Source organism: Dama dama, chromosome 1 (genome assembly GCF_033118175.1).
Source record: "Dama dama isolate Ldn47 chromosome 1, ASM3311817v1, whole genome shotgun sequence".
Classification (NCBI taxonomy): Eukaryota; Metazoa; Chordata; class Mammalia; order Artiodactyla; family Cervidae; genus Dama; species Dama dama.
Window position 1 is genome coordinate 13,654,292 of NC_083681.1, and position 20,751 is coordinate 13,675,042.

Here is a 20,751-nt window from a genome sequence, read left to right on the forward strand (position 1 = left end):
TGAACAGAGCTAATGTATACTTTAAATGTTTATTCTTCAAAATATATATAATGTACAAGGTACTGTGTAAGATGCCTCTATTAGGTAATTCTTATATATATTTTGAACACCCATGTTAGATCATATATTCAACATTGAATGAAAGAAATTTGCAGCATTCTGTTTCTTAGATAGATTTGAATTTACAATATAACAAAGCATAGTTTGATATCTATGTCAATGAATTTACAGACTTTGAAAGTACAACAGAATTTTTATTTGATGTTATAAGGTAGAAGAGCACATGAATTATCTGCCTGTTTTTGTTTTTTTGTTTTGTTTAATATATATACCTCTCATAAGATGTGGAAATTTTACTTCAGTGGAAATTTACTGTATGATGAAAGTGTATTTCCTCTGATCAAGTACAGATAATCAAGCCCAAGGAGGCTTGCTTCAATTTTCATTTATTTTCCTTATATTGTCATTCATAAAAGAAAAGAAAAAAAGAAAAAAAATCTTTAAGTAAAGGACCATTAAATAAAAACACATTTCATTGAAAATATGTGCTTGAGATGGATTATCTGATTTACGACTTGAAATTCTGCATATTATTACATGACTAGGCTCCAAAATCTCAATAAGTAACTTTTCCACTAAATGCATACTAAAATATAAAATCTTTAAAGAAAATAGGGGATACTACACTGAGTCAGAAAAAATAGTTCAGTGAAGCTTGAATATTCTCCTTCTGACCAGGACAGTAAGGTAATTTTTGCCAAAACATGACCATTTTTTTCTCAGGGAGCATTATTTTAAATTGCCAAAACTTTACCACCAAAAATGAATTCATTACTTCACACATTTATTTATCACAAGACATGCATTTAGCACCCAGGATATGCAGAACTCCAAGTTAATTGATACAGTGAGTGTATACCAGGTCCCTCTTGGCAAAAACAATATGGGAAAGCTTCTATCAATAGCTTGTATCTACAGTATATTATCCCAATACAGTGGGGATGATGATGGTAGTAGAAGACTATAGTTTGCAACAGTGATAGAACAATCATAAAATTCCCATGAAATTGTGTAAGATAAAAGAGTAATGTGCAATGGCATATTGAACTTTGGATATGTAACCAGATTGAATTGGGGTTTAACATCTCAATCTTTAAATTGCTGTGTACCCTTGAGCCATTGATATACTTCTCCCAGCTTAACTTCCTTTGCATGTAATGTCAAATAAGCACATTTGTACTCCAAAACAAATTAGACAATGACAATTAGAGATTCTGACATTCCTTTTGATTCAGTTCTGGTGACATTGCTATCATATGTTCATAGTTATCATCACTTATCTCAGCCACCTCATTTTTCTCCCTTCACATTAATGTACATCAAACATTTCTTAATTAAAGACCCTTTTATTTTTATAATATGAGTTCATAACTCATCACAAACATATATATTTGTATATACATGTATGTATGTGTGTGTGTGTGTGTGTATATATATATATATATATATATATATATATATATATATATGTTAAATCAGGGGACCACAACCTCTGAGATCTAATGACTGATAATGTGAGGTGGAATAGATGGAATAATAATAGAAGTAAAGTGCACAATATATGCAATGTGCTTGAATCATTCCAACATCATCCCCCTACCCTGATCCACAGAAAAATATCTTCCACAAAACCTCGTGCCAAAATGTTTGGGGACTGCTGTGTTAAATCATCAGTTAAGACACATCACCACATACATATGAAAACATCTCACATTCTACATGTAGTTTTCAATCTTACAGTATTTGTATCTATAACCTCTCATCATTTAAAAGTTAAAACCAGTAAAATTTCCATGGACCAAAATAACTAGATCAAACATAATTATATTTATGTACCTAATTATGCAACTAAAAGATTTCAAAAATATAATTTAATCTTCAAAATGACTCCCACCATCAAATCACCATCATGGCCCACTGGCACAATTCAAGTACCAATCTAAAATTCTAATTCTTTTACATTTTCCACAATATTTTCAAAATAATTCTTAATTTTGAGATATTTAATTATTATTCTATTTAGAATACCCTTTCTGTTTAGTCAGTTTGTGAATATTCCTATATAATTTTAATTTACATAAAACAAACACAACGCTGTGTGCTAAGATGCTCAGTTGTATCCGAATCTTTGAAATCCTTGAGACAATAGCCCGTCGGGCTCCTTTGTGGAAGAGACTTTTCAGACAAGAATACTGGAGTGGGTTGCCATTTCAAACACTCTATAGGCCGTCCAACACTGTACATATATATTTGACAATAATTCTTACTTACTTTCAATATGCTATATATGATGCCTTAGTGGAGATTATGTAGCAAGGGTTAGTGCATCAAGTCAAACTCTGAACCATTTATATTCTAATATCCTTTAGTCTAAATAAGATGATAATTATTATCTTGGGACAAGAGAGAACAGCATAGATATTCCCTACACTTTAGGAAACTGCATCTTGGAACCATAAAAGTAGATAGAACTCAATTTATTTCATATATATATATTGCCTTATATATCTTTTTAGTGTCTAATTTCAAAGAAAATTCTATGAACATATTAATAGTCAGTCAATTCTACAATGTTTGTGATGAAAAATAGCAGCTTCTCTGCTTCACCTTTTTTTTTTTTAACTTCATTCTCATCAGAGCAAACCAAACTTTAATCTCTTTCAAGTAATTATTTTAGAATTTATATGCATGCCTCTAAGAAACATGTTAATGTTGCCTCTCTAGAGTTTTTAGTTTTAGGCATGAAAGCATGAACTAATCACTTCTGGTATAGAACATGGGTATTTTGCTGTCCTTCCACAGGCACATTCCTCTTCCAACCTTACTCATCAACTTACATACTCTTCTCATTCACCTTCTCATTCATTCCTGAAACTTGGTCATGTTGTAATTTTGGTGAGAACACCATTCATTGTTTGCTTTGACATGATGCTCCAAATCTTATTCAAATCTGGGCTATTTTTTTAAAAAATCATAATTAGCTTTCCTTCTCACACAACTCTTTGTTTTCCTGGAAATCAGTCATTCGTGTGACATGCAATTTTCATTAAAAAAAAAAACAAAAAAAAAAAAACCTCTTACCAGTTATCTAAATATCCTCTTGAAGTTTAGACATACCATGTAAGTTCACTAGTTAACATTCCTAAGAGAGTCCTTTCCAGAGTGCATTTTCCTACACCAATCAAATTTAGCTGCCTTCTCCATCTGTTGTACCATGGATCCGCCTTTGCTATAATCTAAACAATTTCTCTACCTACCTAGATTTTTGCATCTTTTGTTTCTGTGTCATATGCATTTTTTTCTTTTTTTTTTTTTTTTTTTGTTTTACTTGTTGATAGAGTACAATCCTCCAATGGCTCTCTTTTCTTTTAAAATCTGGTGTATGTTGACACTACTTTTGGTCAGAAATAGAATTCCTGACTGTAAATTTTTCCTTCAGAATTTTGAAGGGAGTGTCCCATAACATTTCTTTTCCAGTCTTGCCATGAAAATGAAGTCATTCTTGGTACTAAGTTATTATATGTAGGTTTGTTGTATGTCCCCATTTGTCTGGTTTTACAATGTAATTATTAATAGTACTCCCATTTGATGTTAAAAAGGTTATGGTTCATATAATAAATTTTATAGTTTTTATGTTTATATTAGCACTTTTACTGATCTGCAAAATCATTCTCATTTTATCTCTGTCCCATATTTTCAGCAGTTCTGCGATGATACAGTGTTTTCATTCACTGTCAGTATTGTCTTTCCCTCTTAAGAAATGTTCTTGCATATTTCAAGGATAATTTTTTTCCCTAGGTTTCATTTTCTATTTATGAAATTCTCTTATCCCTAATAGGATTTGTCTTCTAATTTTTCTGCTTTCTCTCCAATTTCTGTTTTTTGTTTTAAGTTATTTTCTGGGAGATAAACAACTTCATTTTCACAGTCTTTTCATGAGTCCTCTCTTTATCATGTTTTTTAATGTTCAAGAGCAAAGAGCCCTAATTTCTGTTTTCTTAATTTGTATACTATATTTGTTCAATGGTTGCAATAACTTATTTATTTAACTGAATTGAGTTTGTAATTAAAATTTTTTGATGATATTTTTAAACCTCCATTATTGCTTTCCTGAAAATTGCACATTTTCTGTTTTGCTTTTTAATAATCTCTTTTAATGTAAAAGATTTTTCTTGTTTTTCAGTCACTAACCTTTGACTGATTCCCTGAATTCAATTATTGAAGAGTAAAAACATATTACAAGTTCTAAATGTTTGAGGGTAATGTATAGACTGGGACCTCCCTGGCAGGGTGACTTTCCTGGTCCTTAACTTTACAAAACTCCCACATCACTTTTTCCTTATGTTATTACAAGACATTGAGTATAGTTCCCTGCTGTTTGCCTATTTTATATATAGCAGTATGTATATGTTAATCCTAAACTCTTACTTTATCTTCCTCCCCTCTTTGGTAACTGTAAACTTGTTTTCTATGTCTGTGAGTCTATTTCTGCTTTGAAAAGAAATTCATTTGTATCATTTTTTTTTAATTCTACAAATAAGTGATATATATCTATATTTGCTTTTCTCTGACCTACTTCATTTAATGTGATAATCTCTAGGTCCATCCATGTTGTTGCAAATGGCATTATTTCTTTTTTTATGGTTCAGTAATATTCTTCTGTATAAATACGACATCTTCTTTATCCATTCATCTATCAATAGATGTTTAGTTTCCTTTTGTGTCTTGACTTATTGAAAATAGTGCTGCTATGAACACTTAGGTGGATGTATCTTTTTGAATTAGTGTTTTCTTTGGAGATATGACCAAAAGTGGGACTAGCAGATTCATATGGTAACCCTATTTTCAGTTTTTTAGAGAATCTCCATATTGTTCTCCATAATGGCTGCAAAAATTTACGTCTCCAGCAATAATGTAGCGGAGATTCTTTTTCTTCACATCCTCTCCGGTATTCATCATGTAAGTATTTTGATGATGGTCATTCCGACTGGTGTGAGGGGATACCTCACCGTAGTTTTGATATGCATTTCTCTAATAATCAGCAACATTGAGCATCTTTTCATGTACCTGTTATATATCCATATGTCTTCTTTGGATGAATGTCTATTTATGTCTTTGCTCAGTTTTTGATTGGGCTGTTTTATTTATATTGAGTTTCATGTGCTTTCTGTACATTTTGGAAATCAATCCATTTTCAGTAGCCTTGTTTGAAAATATAGTCTCCCAATCCGTAAGTTGTCCTTTCATTTTCTTTATGGTTTCCTTTGCTGTGCAAATGCTTTTAAGTTTAATTAGGTCCATTTTTTTGGTTGCTATTGTCATTTTTAATTTGCTTACTTTTACTTTTTATTTTATATTGGAGTATAGTTGATTAAAAATGTAGTTTCAGGTTTACTAAAATTGATTCAGTTATACATATACTTGCATCTTTTTTTTAAATTATTTTCCCATGCATGTTGTTACATAATATTGAGCAGAGTTCCCTATGCTATACAGTAGGTCCTTGTTGATTATTCATTTTAAATATAGCAGGGTGTACATGTCAATTCCAGATTCCCTAACTATTCCTTCCCCCCGCCTTTCACAACTGGTAATCCTAAATTCATTCTCTAAATTTGTGAGTCTGTTTCTGTTTTGTAAATAAGCTCATCTGTACTTTTTAAGATCCTTTATGTAAGTAGTATTTTTGTTTTTATTTCCATTATCCAGGAGATGGATCCAAAAAATATTGGTGTAATTTATGTCAGTGTTCTGCCTATGTTTTCCTCTAGGGCTTTTATAATAACTGGTTTTATACTTACATCTTTAATCCATTTTGAGTTTATTTTTGTATATGGTGTTAGACTAATTTCATTGTTTTATAAATAACCATCCAGTTTTCCCAACACCATCTATTGAGGAAACTTTTTTCTCCATTGTATATTCTTGATCCCTTCGTTGTAAATTAATTGAGAATAAGTGTGTGAGTTTATTTCTGGGTGTTCTATCCTGTTCCGTTGACTTCTATTTCTGTTTTTGTACAAGTACCATACTATTTTGATCACTGTTACTTTGTAGTATTGTTTGAAGGCTTGAATACCCATTCTGCTGATGATCAAAAATCTAATTCTCATGACTCCTAGTAAATTCAATTAATTTAGAGTTTTCTCAATCAATTGTAAAGGTAATTACAATTCCTTCTTTCTTTCTGGTCTTCAACACATGAAGATATTTGCTAATAATCACAATTTCAAGAACTCTCTAAACCTGGAAACTATTAGAACCACATTTCTGGCACTATTAACTACACATAAAAGTGGTACACTAGCCTAAAGGAGACTATAAGTCTGTGCTGTGTTAAGCTGTATTGAGTCATTCAGTCTTGTCCGACTCTTCGTGACCACATGAACTGTAGCCCACCAGGCTCCTCCAGGCAAGAATACTGGAGTGGGTTGCCATGCCCTTCTCCAGGGGATCTTCCCAACCCAGGGATTGAACCCAGGTCTCCTGCATTGCAGGTGGATTCTTTACCAGCTCAGCTACCCCGGAAGCTTGACTATATGCTTAAAACTATACGTAGTACTTGCAATATATGTTTTTTATGTCATGCTTAGATGAGATGAGGATATTGGTAGAATTCCTGCAACATTTACCAATTCCCCACTTGGTAAGCACATAATCTACTCGCTATTAGATTCTGTTATCTATGGTGTTCCTAATTACTTTACTCTGTTAAATTCCTATAGCCCAGATATTTTTATTTAGCTAAGAAGAGAAGGAAGAGGGAATTAATATAGATTCTTTCCTTAATAGGCAGTTTTTGCAGTATATTATTTAAGTTGAAAGCTAAGATGAAACATATTTTATTCCAACTGTTCTGCCTCCCTATTATGTCTCCAAGATGAAGATTAATTTAAATAGGAGAGAGTTTATAAAAATATACAATATAAGTGCATAATACAATATGATATAAAATTATATACAAATTATATGTAATGCAAATATATAATATATAATATAAATTTAATCAAACAAAATTATAGCTAACTGCATTTAAGCTTCACTTGCCATACCTAACACACTTGCATAGTAATTTGTATATGATTGATATAAATTTATGTGAAATAATTTTAATTTAATTTAACATCACTGGCAATATTATATAATTACTTATTTTTATTTTCTATTACCAAAATTTAGTAAATAATTTTATTATGCAAATTGTATGCATTATTCTTCTGGAACTCTCCAAGGGTTTTATTAGCACAAATTTCTAGATGTAAAGCTACTGAATTAAAAGTGAAGAATATATAATTTTCTTCTTGAGATGACAAAATGATTTCAAGACAGGTGTAGCTAATTTACATTGTAAGCAATTTAAGAGGGTACTATTTTTTTTTTAACAACTCCTCACAAAAACTTGTAAAAGTAAAGAAGATAATCTCATCAATTTGAATACTTTCCTTACTTCAGAAAATATGCTAATAACTGTGATAGAAACAAATTTGATATAGTGGTGGGAGGTTGAAAAATACAAAGCCCACAGAAACCCTTGTCCATGTGAGTGAGGCATAATATGAACAAAATCAGAGCAGACCACTCCAATCACAGTATAATAAACAAGTAAAAATAAATATAGGTGTATTATTCTTTGGATATTTGCTCATGAGATTTAGTGATAAGGACAGAGATTTTGGTACAGATTTTCTATAGACTGAAGTTGGTAGATGAAGTTGTGTCTGATCTATTTGATATTTAAAAAGCTTAATCTTTGCCACCTTAACAATATAATAATGGCAGATGAGATTGATTTTTAATTATCAGCAATCCATCTAAGTGAGGTAAGAGAAAACACTCTACGAAGTACCTGAGGAAATTTTAAAATGCCATGAGGAGTGTCTAGAGCAGAATGTCATAAAAAGAGCTGTAATAACTCTGAGTCTATCTTATTTTCCTTATGCTTTTTTCATTAGTCCAATAATAAAATAATAAAAGATGTTCAATTCCAGGACGACAATGCCAAAAATTAAATACAGAAGAGAATTGATTCCTAAGCAAGGGTATAACCTGGCATGGTCTTATTTTAGTATAACCACAAAACCTGGATTCTGACTAGTAGTAAAAATACCTAAGAAAAATCTAAAATATTATGTGCCAAGTGCTGTTTTAAGTGCTTTACATGTGATTAAATCTATTAACTTTCAAGATAGCCCTGTGAGGTATGAGTAAGTATCACATTTGTTTTATAGATGATCAAAATAATCAGAGTTAAGTAACTTGCCTAAATTCAAAGATCTGTTGAAAATCCAAAAGACTAGATTATTTGCTCAAAGTAATATCTTATATTGGCTTAGTGTGATGATATTGATAAAACATAACATTAAACACCAAACAATTTTATAGATTTATCTATAATTTCCCACTTAGATTAGCCTGTGTATTTCTCACTAGAATAATGACTACACTTTCTAGTAAAATCTATTGACATAGTCATATTGGCACACAGGTCTGCAAAATTATCTGTCTGGAGAGACTACTTTCACAAACAAATGTAGCTTTAACAAGTAACACTCATTTGCTAGGGACTGAACTAAGACTAGAGGAAATTTCTATCATATGAATTACAAAGCTCATCTGAGGCAAGCAATATGCAATTTTAAATTTGAATCCTCAACTATTCATAGAAAGAAAGCAACAATTGTGAAGGAACATTTAGGAAAATTTATTAGATTTTTTAAAAATGTGTAAACACTAGTACTGCTATTCAGGTTAAATCTTTTCATAAAAATAAACTGATGTATTCATTTTGCATTTTGTAAGGTGCTCTGAATAAATCAAAATTAAGCATACTTAACTAACTAGCCCCTAAAAGTATGAGAATTGGTAGGGACAGTTCATCTAGAACCGAGAAAGATTGCCTCTGTAAATCTGTGTAAACTTGACTTGAGATGGTGCATTTGGTCAACGCTTGTCCATAAAGAGACTCCAGTTCCCAGATTAAAAGAACCTAGGTCAGATATAATTTGTGAGAGTGACCTAGAAATATGACATATCAGACTAAACAAAAATAGGATTAATTCTTTCATGAAAGCATTGTGAAATGAATCCCATTGGTTGAATTCCACTAATAAGTAGAGGACCCACCAGTGAAGCTAATGATAGAAAACCATTGAAAAATAGTGTATTACACTTGCATACTAATCTCTGAAGACTAAGTTATTTTTCAGGGTATCCAGAAGATCTTTTTATATATATTTTTTTCCTCTAAAGGAATGGCTGAATATGGATAAAGAATTTGCAAATCATATGCTTCTGGGCACCCTTGAGCTTTAATAATAATCAGGAAATAAATGAAGAAGAAAGGTTAAGTACTGAGGTCTGTTCTCATAAGATATATCCTTCTAACTAGACCCTAGACTTTCAAAGAAATCCAACAAAATAAGAGAGTTGTCCTTAAAATGCAGAGCTGACTGCATACCATAGCTGAAATTGTTGAGAATACCACTATTCCAAATTCTCCTTGGCTTGAATGATGAAGAAAGTGATCAGATGAGTAATGAGATTATTTGTTTTTATCTGGCCATGTGAAAGTTAAAAGTGATCTTACTTTCAGAAACAATGTTCAAGGCAGATTGGATATACATAGTCTCAGAAGTATATATTTATAATATCCCTGTGTCTTGTAAAGCAGTCTTTCTGCTTAGTCTAGGTCACCACACAATTGTCCTTCCTATTTACTCTCTTCCTTAAGTCTTTCATTTCAGCTCTTTGCAGATTTAATTTCAAATAAAATGTTCATAAACTATAGTATAATTGAAAGTGAAAGGCAACATTTCTCATGTTTGATATTGCCAAATTACACAAGAGAATGCTAAAATAACTGTGCACTTTGCCGAAAGAGTCACTTTTGGCTTTTAGAAGACTAATCATATAGCTTGATGAGAATTGTTGGCAAGCATATCACACCACTGTCATAATTCAAAAGTACACCCAATTAAAACTACTTAAAATAAAGAAGGGCCCTAACATTAATAGTGTTATTTGCTATATTTCACATTCATACATTATTAACTAATGTTAAAAAAAAAAAATTCCTAAGCATTTATGCCTATAAAATTGAATATCTAAGTATTGTTTTTAAATATGCATTTCCTGTTAAGCAAAAACTAACATAGTGTCCTGTGTTACCAGATCCTGTGCAAGGAAATTTATATTCCATTTCTAACTAAATCCATGCAACAGTTTCACAGGGTAGATATTATTATCCTCATGGTACAGTTGAAGAAAATGAAACACAGAGACCAATGTGCCATGATTCAAATAGTAATAGTGGTCAAAATCCTTATCCCATGTTACATTAACCTAAGTTGAAAGCATTTGTTTAAAAATACCATGATTTAATTATTCTACTTAGTAGTATATGTACCACATACTATGTAGTATAAAGTAGTATAAAGTCTTTATGCATAAATGATTGTGTGTGTTAGTCACTCAGCCCTGACTCTGCGACCCCATGGACTGTAGTTTGCCAAGCTCCTCTGTCCATGGGATTTTCCAGGCAAGAATACTGGTGTGGGTTGCTGTTCCCTTCTCCAGGCGATCTTCCTGACTCAGGGATCAAACCCAGGAATTACCCATTGCAGGCAGATTGTACCACTTAATAATTTATGTTACTCTGTTTGATGTGACAATCGTCTTGACAAATTTTATGCTATGTACCTTATATTTATTTCAAGCAAAATAACAGACATTGGGAAGAAAATGACTTTTAGATTAGTGATGAAGTGTAAACTTTAAATAAAGGTAGGTTTTGTCATACATTGATATGAATCAGCCATGGATTTGCACGTATTCCCCATCCCGATCCCCGCTCCCACCTCCCTCTCCACCCGATTCTCCCGGGTCCTCCCAGTGCACCAGGCTGGAGCACTTGTCTCATGCATCCCACCTGGGCTGGTGATCTGTTTCACCATAGATAGTATACATGCTGTTCTTTTGAAATATCCCACCCTCACATTCTCCCACAAAGTTCAAAAGTCTGTTCTGTACATCTGTGTCTCTTTTTCTGTTTTGCATATAGTGTTATCGTTACCATCTTTCTAAATTCCATATATATGTGTTAGTATGCTGTAATGTTCTTTATCTTTCTGGCTTACTTCACTCTGTATAAGGGGCTCCAGCTTCATCCATCTCATTAGGACTGGTTCAAATGAATTCTTTTTAACAGCTGAGTAATATTCCATGGTGTATATGTACCACAGCTTCCTTATCCATTCATCTGCTGATGGGCATCTAGGTTGCTTCCATGTCCTGGCTATTATAAACAGTGCTGCGATGAACATTGGGGTGCACGTGTCTCTTTCAGATCTGGTTTCCTCAGTGTGTATGCCCAGAAGTGATTGCTGGGTCATATGGCAGTTCTATGTCCAGTTTTTTAAGAAATCTCCACACTGTTTTCCATAGCGGCTGTACTAGTTTGCATTCCCACCAACAGTGTAAGAGGGTTCCCTTTTCTCCACACCCTCTCCAGCATTTATTGCTTGTAGACTTTTGGATAGCAGCCATCCTGACTGGCGTGTAATGGTACCTCATTGTGGTTTTGATTTGCATTTTTCTAATAATGAGTGATGTTGAGCATCTTTTCATGTGTTTGTTAGCCATCTGTATGTTTTCTTTGGAGAAATGTCTGTTTAGTTCTTTGGCCCATTTTTTGATTGGGTCATTTATTTTTCTGGAATTGAGCTGCAGGAGTTGCTTGTATATTTTTGAGATTAATCCTTTGTCTGTTTCTTCATTTGCTATTATTTTCTCCCAATCTGAGGGCTGTCTTTTCACCTTACTTATAGTTTCCTTTGTAGTGCAAAAGCTTGCACTTTTGACAAAACCCACTGAAATGTTGTGAAGTGATTGGCCTCCAACTAATAAAAAAAAAAAACAAAACAAAACAAAAAATAAATAAATAAATGAAAAAACCTGAGAATAAAACAGAGAAGAAAGAGAAAGAAGGAGGGAAGGAAGAAGGAAGGAAGGGGAAAACCTTAGCCAAGATTATGAAAATATTCTATTTTTTTCTGTATTTTAGACTTTACGTTTAGGTCCATGATCTTTCTCAAATTGATTTTTCTAAATTGTCTGAGTTAAGAATCAAAGTTCTTTTTTTCATAAAAATATCCATATCACTTATTACAGAAAAAATAAATTAATTGAAAGAAGTTGCTTTTGACTCTTGGAAAAAATTGTTTCACCAAATAGGCTCCATATCTATTTCTGGTTTCTCTATTAAGTCCCAGTACTCTGTCTATTTTTTCCCACTGTCATACTACCTTACTATATTTAAAAATTTGATCTTGATTTCAGGTGGGGCAAAATCTCTAATGGGTCTTTTTTAAAACTTTGTTTATTTTAGTTCTTAACAAATACATTTTAAAATTACTATGCCATTTCTAGAAAAAAAGACCTGCTAGAGTTTCTACTGACTTTGCTTTAGATTTTGTGAAAAATAAACATTGCATTAGGTATTCCATTTTATAAACACGGTGTATATATATATATATATATATATATATATATATAAAGGTAGGGCGAGAGTGAAAAAGTTGGCTTAAAGCTTAACATTCAGAAAACTAAGATCATGGTGTCTGGTCCCATCACCTCATGGGAAATAGATGGGGAGACAGTGGAAACAGTGTCAGACTTTATTTTGGGGGGCTCCAGAATCACTGCAGATGGTGACTGCAGCCATGAAATCAAGAGACGCTTACTCCTTGGAAGGAAAGTTATGACCAATCTAGATAGCATATTAAAAAGCAGAGATATTACTTTGCCAACAAAGGTCTGTCTGGTCAAGGCTATGGTTTTTTCCAGTGGTCATGTATGGATGTGAGAGTTGGACTGTGAAGAAAGCTGAGCACCGAAAAATTGATGCTTTTGAACCATGGTGCTGGAGAAGATTCTTGAGAGTCCCGTGGACTGCAAGGAGATCCAACCAGTCCATCCTAAAGGAGATCAGTCCTGGGTGTTCATTGGAAGGACTGATCCTGAAGCTGAAACTCCAGTACTTTGGCCACCTCATGCGAGGAGTTGACTCATTGGAAAAGACCCTGATACTGGGAGGGATTGGGGGCAGGAGGAGAAGGGGATGACAGAGGATGAGATGGCTGGATGGCATCACCGACTCAATGGGCATGAGTTTGAGTAAACTCTGGGAGTCTGTGATGGACAGGGAGGCCTGGTGTGCTGCAATTCATGGGGTCGCAAAGAGTCGGACACGACTGAGCGGCTGAACTGAACTGACTGAACTGAAGGCATTTTTAGCTTGATAAAGTCTTGTAATGTGGTATAATTAACATAATTTTTTAGTATGGTTTCCTTTCAATGGTTTCATGATGTGAATAATTTAGCTATCACTCTATGTAGATACTCATGAATTATTGATCTAGTCTCTGTTTAATCAAAATTATTTTGCTCCAGTTTTTCTTAGATGGCATTTATTATGTAGAAATACAAAGAACTCGATTATTTATGAATTAGAATGATGCTTTAAAAATATACCAAAATTCTTTAAAAAAATTCAAGCAATGTTCAGTTTCATGAGCATTATTTAACTTCTAAAATTATGTATTATTCATCTTTATTTGACATAGTTTGTAGGTTAAAACAACACAATGACTATAAAACAAGAGAAGATTTGACGACTGAATGAAATGAATTATACTCAGATTATCATGTAAAACTTTCTCAGGCCTAACTTCCAGTTCATCTGTATATAAAATCTAAGGTAGAGTGCAATGAATCAGTATAATGGAGATTACTACTGGTTAAAGCAAAATAGGCAAATGTTAAAATTGAACTCATAAAATGTTAACTTTGAGCCTGAGCCATAAACCTATTTTGGAAATGCAAAAATTGGTTTTCCTGTAAACTTTTGTTCCACATGAAGTCCTCAAGAATATTCAAGGACAGAAATGTTTCTCTTTAATTTAAAAGGCTATTTTTATATGCACGCGAAACGCTTCATGCAGCTTTTCTGCCTAATTCAATCCCTCCGTATGCTGCAAAGTCAGTTTGAAAATCTTTGTTTCTTCATATCACACTGAAGGTTGTTTTCAAGAAAAGTGTCCTGCAAAGAAAATTTGAGTATGTAGGAGAAAAGAAAAGCACTGATTAGTTGGTTGGATAAGAAATAAGTGTGACATACTGTTCTTTCTTCTTATTTTGATGGAAAAAGATGAATATATGATGTTTCTTTTCCTTTCAGAGCAATCCATGTACTATCAACAAATACCAGCATGTGTATTGCTGCTCAAAAACACATTTTGTGAAGGATCACAAGTTCCCTCCTATTTATTGATGTGATAAAAATAACTTCTAAATAATAGCTCAGTGAAGAGAATCAGGAAGTATTAGGTCTGAGCCTTTGATTTGAAAAACATTAAATGATGAAAATAGAGTAGAGGAGAATGAAGATGCACATAATTATAGAGAAAGAAGCAGGGAAGCATGTAAGGAGCAGGGAATAGAGTACACACTATAGCTGGTTCTCTTTCTAAGGAAGAGAGTTTATTGCCTTTATGAACACACTCTTTAGCAAACTATCTTTTATTACACACCTATTATCCAAAATATGATTTATGATAATCATTACGTTTAATCCTTGTAACAAAAATGTTTATCACATAGAAGCACTGACAACTAAAAATTAAGTAATTTGCTCCAGATTACAGAATCTGGATGCAAACATACTTCCTAAACAATTTTTTCCAATTATATCAGTAAGTCTAATTTTGTACTCTTTTCTGAGACATAGATGCATTCACTTACTCTTCAGTCTTGTGTTTGCATATTAAAATTTGTGGCTTTCAATATCCTATCAAGTCTCAGCTCAAATGCTATGTTGTCAATGGAACACTGCCTGATACTTTGCAATTGAAAGAATTCTTTTAATTCAGAACTCATGACTCAGTTAAGTTTCTCATTGCACGGCACTTTGTACTACAGTTAATTTTGCAAATATCTGTACTAAATTGCAACTTATTTGAGGGTTGTACTCATCTCTCATTTTTCAATTCTCTACATTTCTACAGCTGTCAGATACACCATAATTACTGAGGAACTGACTCATTTTAGAATGAAAGGACAAAAAAATTGACAATGTGACAAATAAACCAGTTAACAAATTGTCTTTCAAATAGTTGATCTGATCACAACATCTTTAAAATTCAAAGTGGTATTTGATTTTGTATGGAATTTCAGATTTTCAAGATTTTTGATAGTTTTGGTTTTGCATAGAATGTATATATTTGAATCAAACATTTCCCTGGTACTATCAAATAGTTTTCACCATACTTAATCATCAAATAATAAAATTGCTTATATTTGTTAGTATTAAAGAAGAATTTACAATTCTTATTTAATTACAATCTCAACAGAATATTTCTGAATGGTAAGCAAAAGTGACATTTGCCTACAGAATCATTATTTATACTGATTTAAATTTTTATATAGACAAAATGTAGTAAATATAAGAGACAATAAAATTACTGGAGTTTTCAAGTAAGTTTCATACAAATATTGTAAATATTTCAACTCAATTTGAAAGCTTTAGTATTTTAATAGTAATATGGAAGCAGTTTTTATCTCAGAGCCATAGATTTTAAGTGCTTATGTATAAAATGTGTTAATGATGACATATATTAAGAAACATTTAACTATAATGAATAGACTTTAATTTATAAGCAAATTATATTCCACTATATGAAAACAAAGAAAAGTTTATTATTTATAAAATCAACCTTTCCTCTTGTTTGCCTCCACAGAACATAAGAATCTTGTATCTGGACATACTTCTCATGGAGTTCTCATGGCAAGAATACTGGAGCAGTTTGCCATTTCCTCCTCCAGTGGAAAATGTTTCATCAGAACTGTTTACTATGACCCGTTTGTCTTGGGTGGCCCTGCACAGCATGGCTCAAAGATTTTGCATTACACAAGCCCTTTTGCCATGACAAGTCTATGACCTGTGAAGGGGATTGTCATGGTGAAGGGACTTGCATAATTCAGTGAAGTGCTGAGCCATGCCTTGCAGAGCCACCCAAGATAGGCAGGTCAAAGTGTAGAGTTATGCAGAAGGAGATAGCAAACCACTCCCATCTTTTTGCCTTAAGTATGCCATTACCAATATGAAAAGGCAAAAAGATATGATACTGGAAGATGAGATCCAGAGGTAGAAAGGTATCCAGTATGCTACTGGGGAAGAGTGGAGGGCAACTACTGATAGCTCCAGAAAGAATGAAGTGGCTAGGCCAAAGCATAAATGGTGCTTTGTTCTGGATGTATCGGGTGGTGAAAGTAAAGTCTGAGACTATAAAGAACAATATTGCCTAGAAACCTGAAATATTGTCCACAAATAAAATTAAATTGGACATGGTCAAGCAGAATATGGTAAGATTGAACATTGGTATCTTAGGAATCAGTGAACCAAAATGAACATGAATAGGTAAATTTAATTCAGATGACTATTATATCTACTACTGTGGGCAAGAATCCTTAGAAGAAATGGAGTAGCCTTCATAGTTAATGAAAGTGTCTGAAATGCAGTACGTGGGTGCAACCTAAAAAAATACAGAAGGGTCTCAGTTCATTTCCAAGGCAAACCACACAACATCACAGTGATCCAACTCATGCTGCAACCAACGATGCTGCAGAAGCTGAAATTGGTGGGTTTTATGAAGACATACAACACCTTCTAGAACAACAACAAAAAGGAATGACATTTTCATCCTAGGGGATTGGAATGCAAATGTAAAGGGTGGAGAGATACCCTGAATAAGAGGCAAGTTGGGCCTTGGAGTACAAAATGAAGCAGGACAAAATCTAACAGAGTTTTGTCAAGAGAACACAATGGTCATAACAAGCACCCTTTTCAAACAACACAAGAAATAACTTTACACATGAGCATCACCAAATGGTCAATACTGAAATCAGATTGATTATAGATTGATTATATTCTTTTCAGCTGAAGATGGGGAAGCTCTATACAGTCAGCAGAAACAAGACCTGAAACTGATTGTGGCTTAGATCATTAGTCCCTTATTGCAAAATTCAGGTTTAAATAGGAAAAGTAGGGGAAGCCACTAGGCCATTCAGGAATGTTCATCCTGTGTGTGCTAAGTTGCTTCAGTTCTGTCTGACCATTTGCGACCCTATGAACCATAGCCCACCAAGCTCCTCACCACATAGGATTATCCAGGCAAGAATACTGGAATGGATTGCTATGCCCTCCTCTAAGGGATCTTCCCAACCCAGGGATCGAGCCTGTGTCTCTTATGTCTCCTTTGTTAGCCAGAGGGTTCTTTACCATCAGCGCCACCTGGGAAGCATGACTTAAATCCAATCCCTTATGATTATAAGTGGAGATTATGAATAGAATCAAGGATTAGATCTGGTAGAGAGAGTGCCTGAATAACTATAGATGTATGTTTGTAAAATGTACAAGAGGCCGTGACCAAAACTTACCAAAAAAAAAAAAAAAAAAAAAAGAAAGAAACTCAAGGAGGCAAAGTTTTTGAGTAAAGAAACAATAGGCAAGGGATAAAGGGAAAGACATATCCAAATGAATGCAGAGTTCCAGAGACTAGAAAGGAGATAAGAAGGCCTTATTAAATGAACAGTGAAAAGAAATAGAGGAAAACAATGGAATGGGAAAGACTAGAGATCTCTTTAAGAAAATTGGAGATATCAAGGGAATATTTCATGCAAGGATGGGCATGATAAAAGACAGAAATTATAAGGACCTAACAGAAGCAGAAAAGATTAAGAAGTGGCAAGAATACACAGAAGAACTATACCAAGAACCATCATAATAATCAGGATAAGTATGAGGTGTGGCCACTCACCTAGAGCCAGATATCCTGGAGTGTGAAGTCAAACGGAACTTAGGAAGCATTACTATGAACAATGCTAGGGAAGCTGATGGAATTCCAGCTGAAATGTTTCAAAACCTAAAATATGATGCTGCCAAAGTGCTATACTCAAAATGTCAGCAAATTTGGGAAAATTGCAGTGGCAAAAGGACTAGAAAAGTTCGGTTTCATCCCAAAGAAAGACAATAACAAAGACTGTTTGAACTCCTGCACAATTTTGCTCACTTCACATACTAGCAAGGTTATGCTCAAAATCCTTCAACCTAGGTTTTAGAAGAATGGAGGTCTTCCAGATGTACAAGCTGGATTTAGAAAAGGCAGAGAAACCAGAGATTGAATTGCCAACATCCATTGGATAATACAAAAAACAAAGGAATTCCAGAAAAAACATTGATGTCTGCATCATTGACTACACTAACACCTTTGTGAGGATCTCAACAAAATGTGGAAAATCCTTAAACAGAGGGGAGTACCAGACCACCTAACCTGTCTTCTGAGAAACCTGTATGCAGGTCAAGAAGCAACAGTTAGAAATGGATTTGATCCAACTGACTGGTTCCAAATTGGGAAAGAAATTTGACAAAGCTGTATGCTGTCATCCCACTTATTTAAATTATATGCAGACTACATCATGTAAAATGCCAGGCTGGATGAATCACAAACTAGAATCAAGGTTCCCAAGAGAAATATCAACATCCTTAGATATGTAGATAATAACATTCTAAGGGCATAAAGTGAAAAGGAATTAAAGAGCCTCTTAATGAGGGTGAAAGAGGAGAGTGAAAAACCCTGCTTGAAACTCAACATTCAAAAAACTAGGATTATGGCATTTGGTGCCATCACTTCATAGCAAATAGAAAGGGAAAAATTGGAAACAGTGGCAGATTTTATTTTCTGGGGGCCCAAAGTCATAGCAGACAATGTCTCAGCCATGAAATTAAAAGATGCTTGCTCCTTGGAAGGAAAGCTATGGCAAACCTATTGGTTGTTCAGTCACCAAGTCCTGTCCAACTCTTTATGACCTCATGCACTGCAGCATGACAGGTTTCCCTGTCCTCCATCATCTCCCAGAGCTTGCTCAGATTTATGTCCTTTGAGTCAGTGATGTCATCCAACTATCTCATCCTCTGCCACCCTCTTCTCCTCCTGCCCTCAATCTTTCCCAGCAGCAAGGTCTTCTCCAATGAGTCAGCTCTTCACATTAGGTGCCCAAAATATTGGAGCTTAAGTTTCAGCATCAGTCTTTCAAAGGAATATTCAGAAGTGATTTCCTTTTGTTTGATCTCCTAGTTGTCCAAGGGACTCTCAAGAGTCTTCTCCAGCATCACAATTCAAAAGCATCATTTCTTCAGCACTGAGCCTTCTTTATGTTCCAATGCTCACATCCATACATGACTGCTAGAAAAACCATAGCTTTGACTATATGGACCTTTGCAAAGTGAAGTCTCTGCTTTTTAATATGCTATTTAGGTTTGTCATAGCTTTCCCTCCAAAGGAGCAAGTGTCTTTTAATTTCATGGCTGCAGTCACCATCTGCAGTGATTTTGGAGCCCAAGAAAATAAGATTAGTCACCTCCTCTACTTTCCCCCTATATATCAGCAATGAAGTGATGGGACCAGATTCCATAATCTTAACTTTTTGAATGCTGAGTTTTAAGCCAGTTTTTCACTCTCATCAAGAGATATTTACTCCCTCTTTGCTTTCTGCCTTTAGAGTGGTATCATCTGCATACCTGAAGTTATTGCTATTTCTCCTGGCAATCTTGATTCCAGCTTGTGATTCTTCCAGCCTGACATTTCTTATGATGTACTCTGTATAATTGTTAAATAAGAAGAGTGACAATATACAACCTTGATGTACTCCTTTCCCAAGTTGGAGCCAGTTCATTGTTCCATGTCTCTTTCTAACTGTTGCTTCTTGATCAAGACATACAAGCACGATTAAGGATTCTGCCACAAGAGCGAGGAAGAAACATAAACCAAATATATCTATACTCAGCTATGTCCATCAGATACTGTGACTCCAGTGGACTATAGTCCACCAAATTCCTCTGTGTATGGAATTCTCCAGGCAAGAATACTGGTAGTCCTTCTCTTCTCCAGAAAATCTTCCAAACACAGGGATTGAACCCGGGACTCCTGCATTACAGATTCTTTACCATCTGAGCCACAAGGGAAGTCCTGACACACCTAGACAGTGTATTAAAAAGCAGAAACAGCACTTCACTGACAAAGGTCAGTACAATCAAAGCTATTTTTTTTTTCCAGTAGTCATGTACAGATTTGAGAGTTGGACGATAAAGATGACTCAGTGCTGAAGAAATTATGCTTTCAAACTGTGGCGCTGGAGAAGACTCTTGAGAGTCCCTTGGACAGCAAGGAGATCAAAATAGTCAATCCTAAAGGAAATCAGTACTGAATATTCATTGAAAGGACTGATGCTGAAGCTCCAATACTTTGTCCACGTGATGCAAAGAGCTGACTCATTGAAAAAGACCCTGCTGCTGGGAAAGATTGAGGGCAAAAGAAGGAGGAGAGGGCAGAGAGTGAGATGGTTAGATAGCGTCACTGACTTACTGGACACGAATTTGAGCAAACTCCAGGAGATATTGGAGGACAGAGGAACCTGGTGTGCTGTAGTCCATAGGTTTGCAAAGTGTTGGACATTACCTACCAACTGAACAAAAACTATGCTTCTATATTAGGATGACTTAAATGTTAAGGTATATATAGAGAGACTAGAATGCTCTAAGTTTCCAGAGATTAACAGATGCATATCACTTTTCAGCAG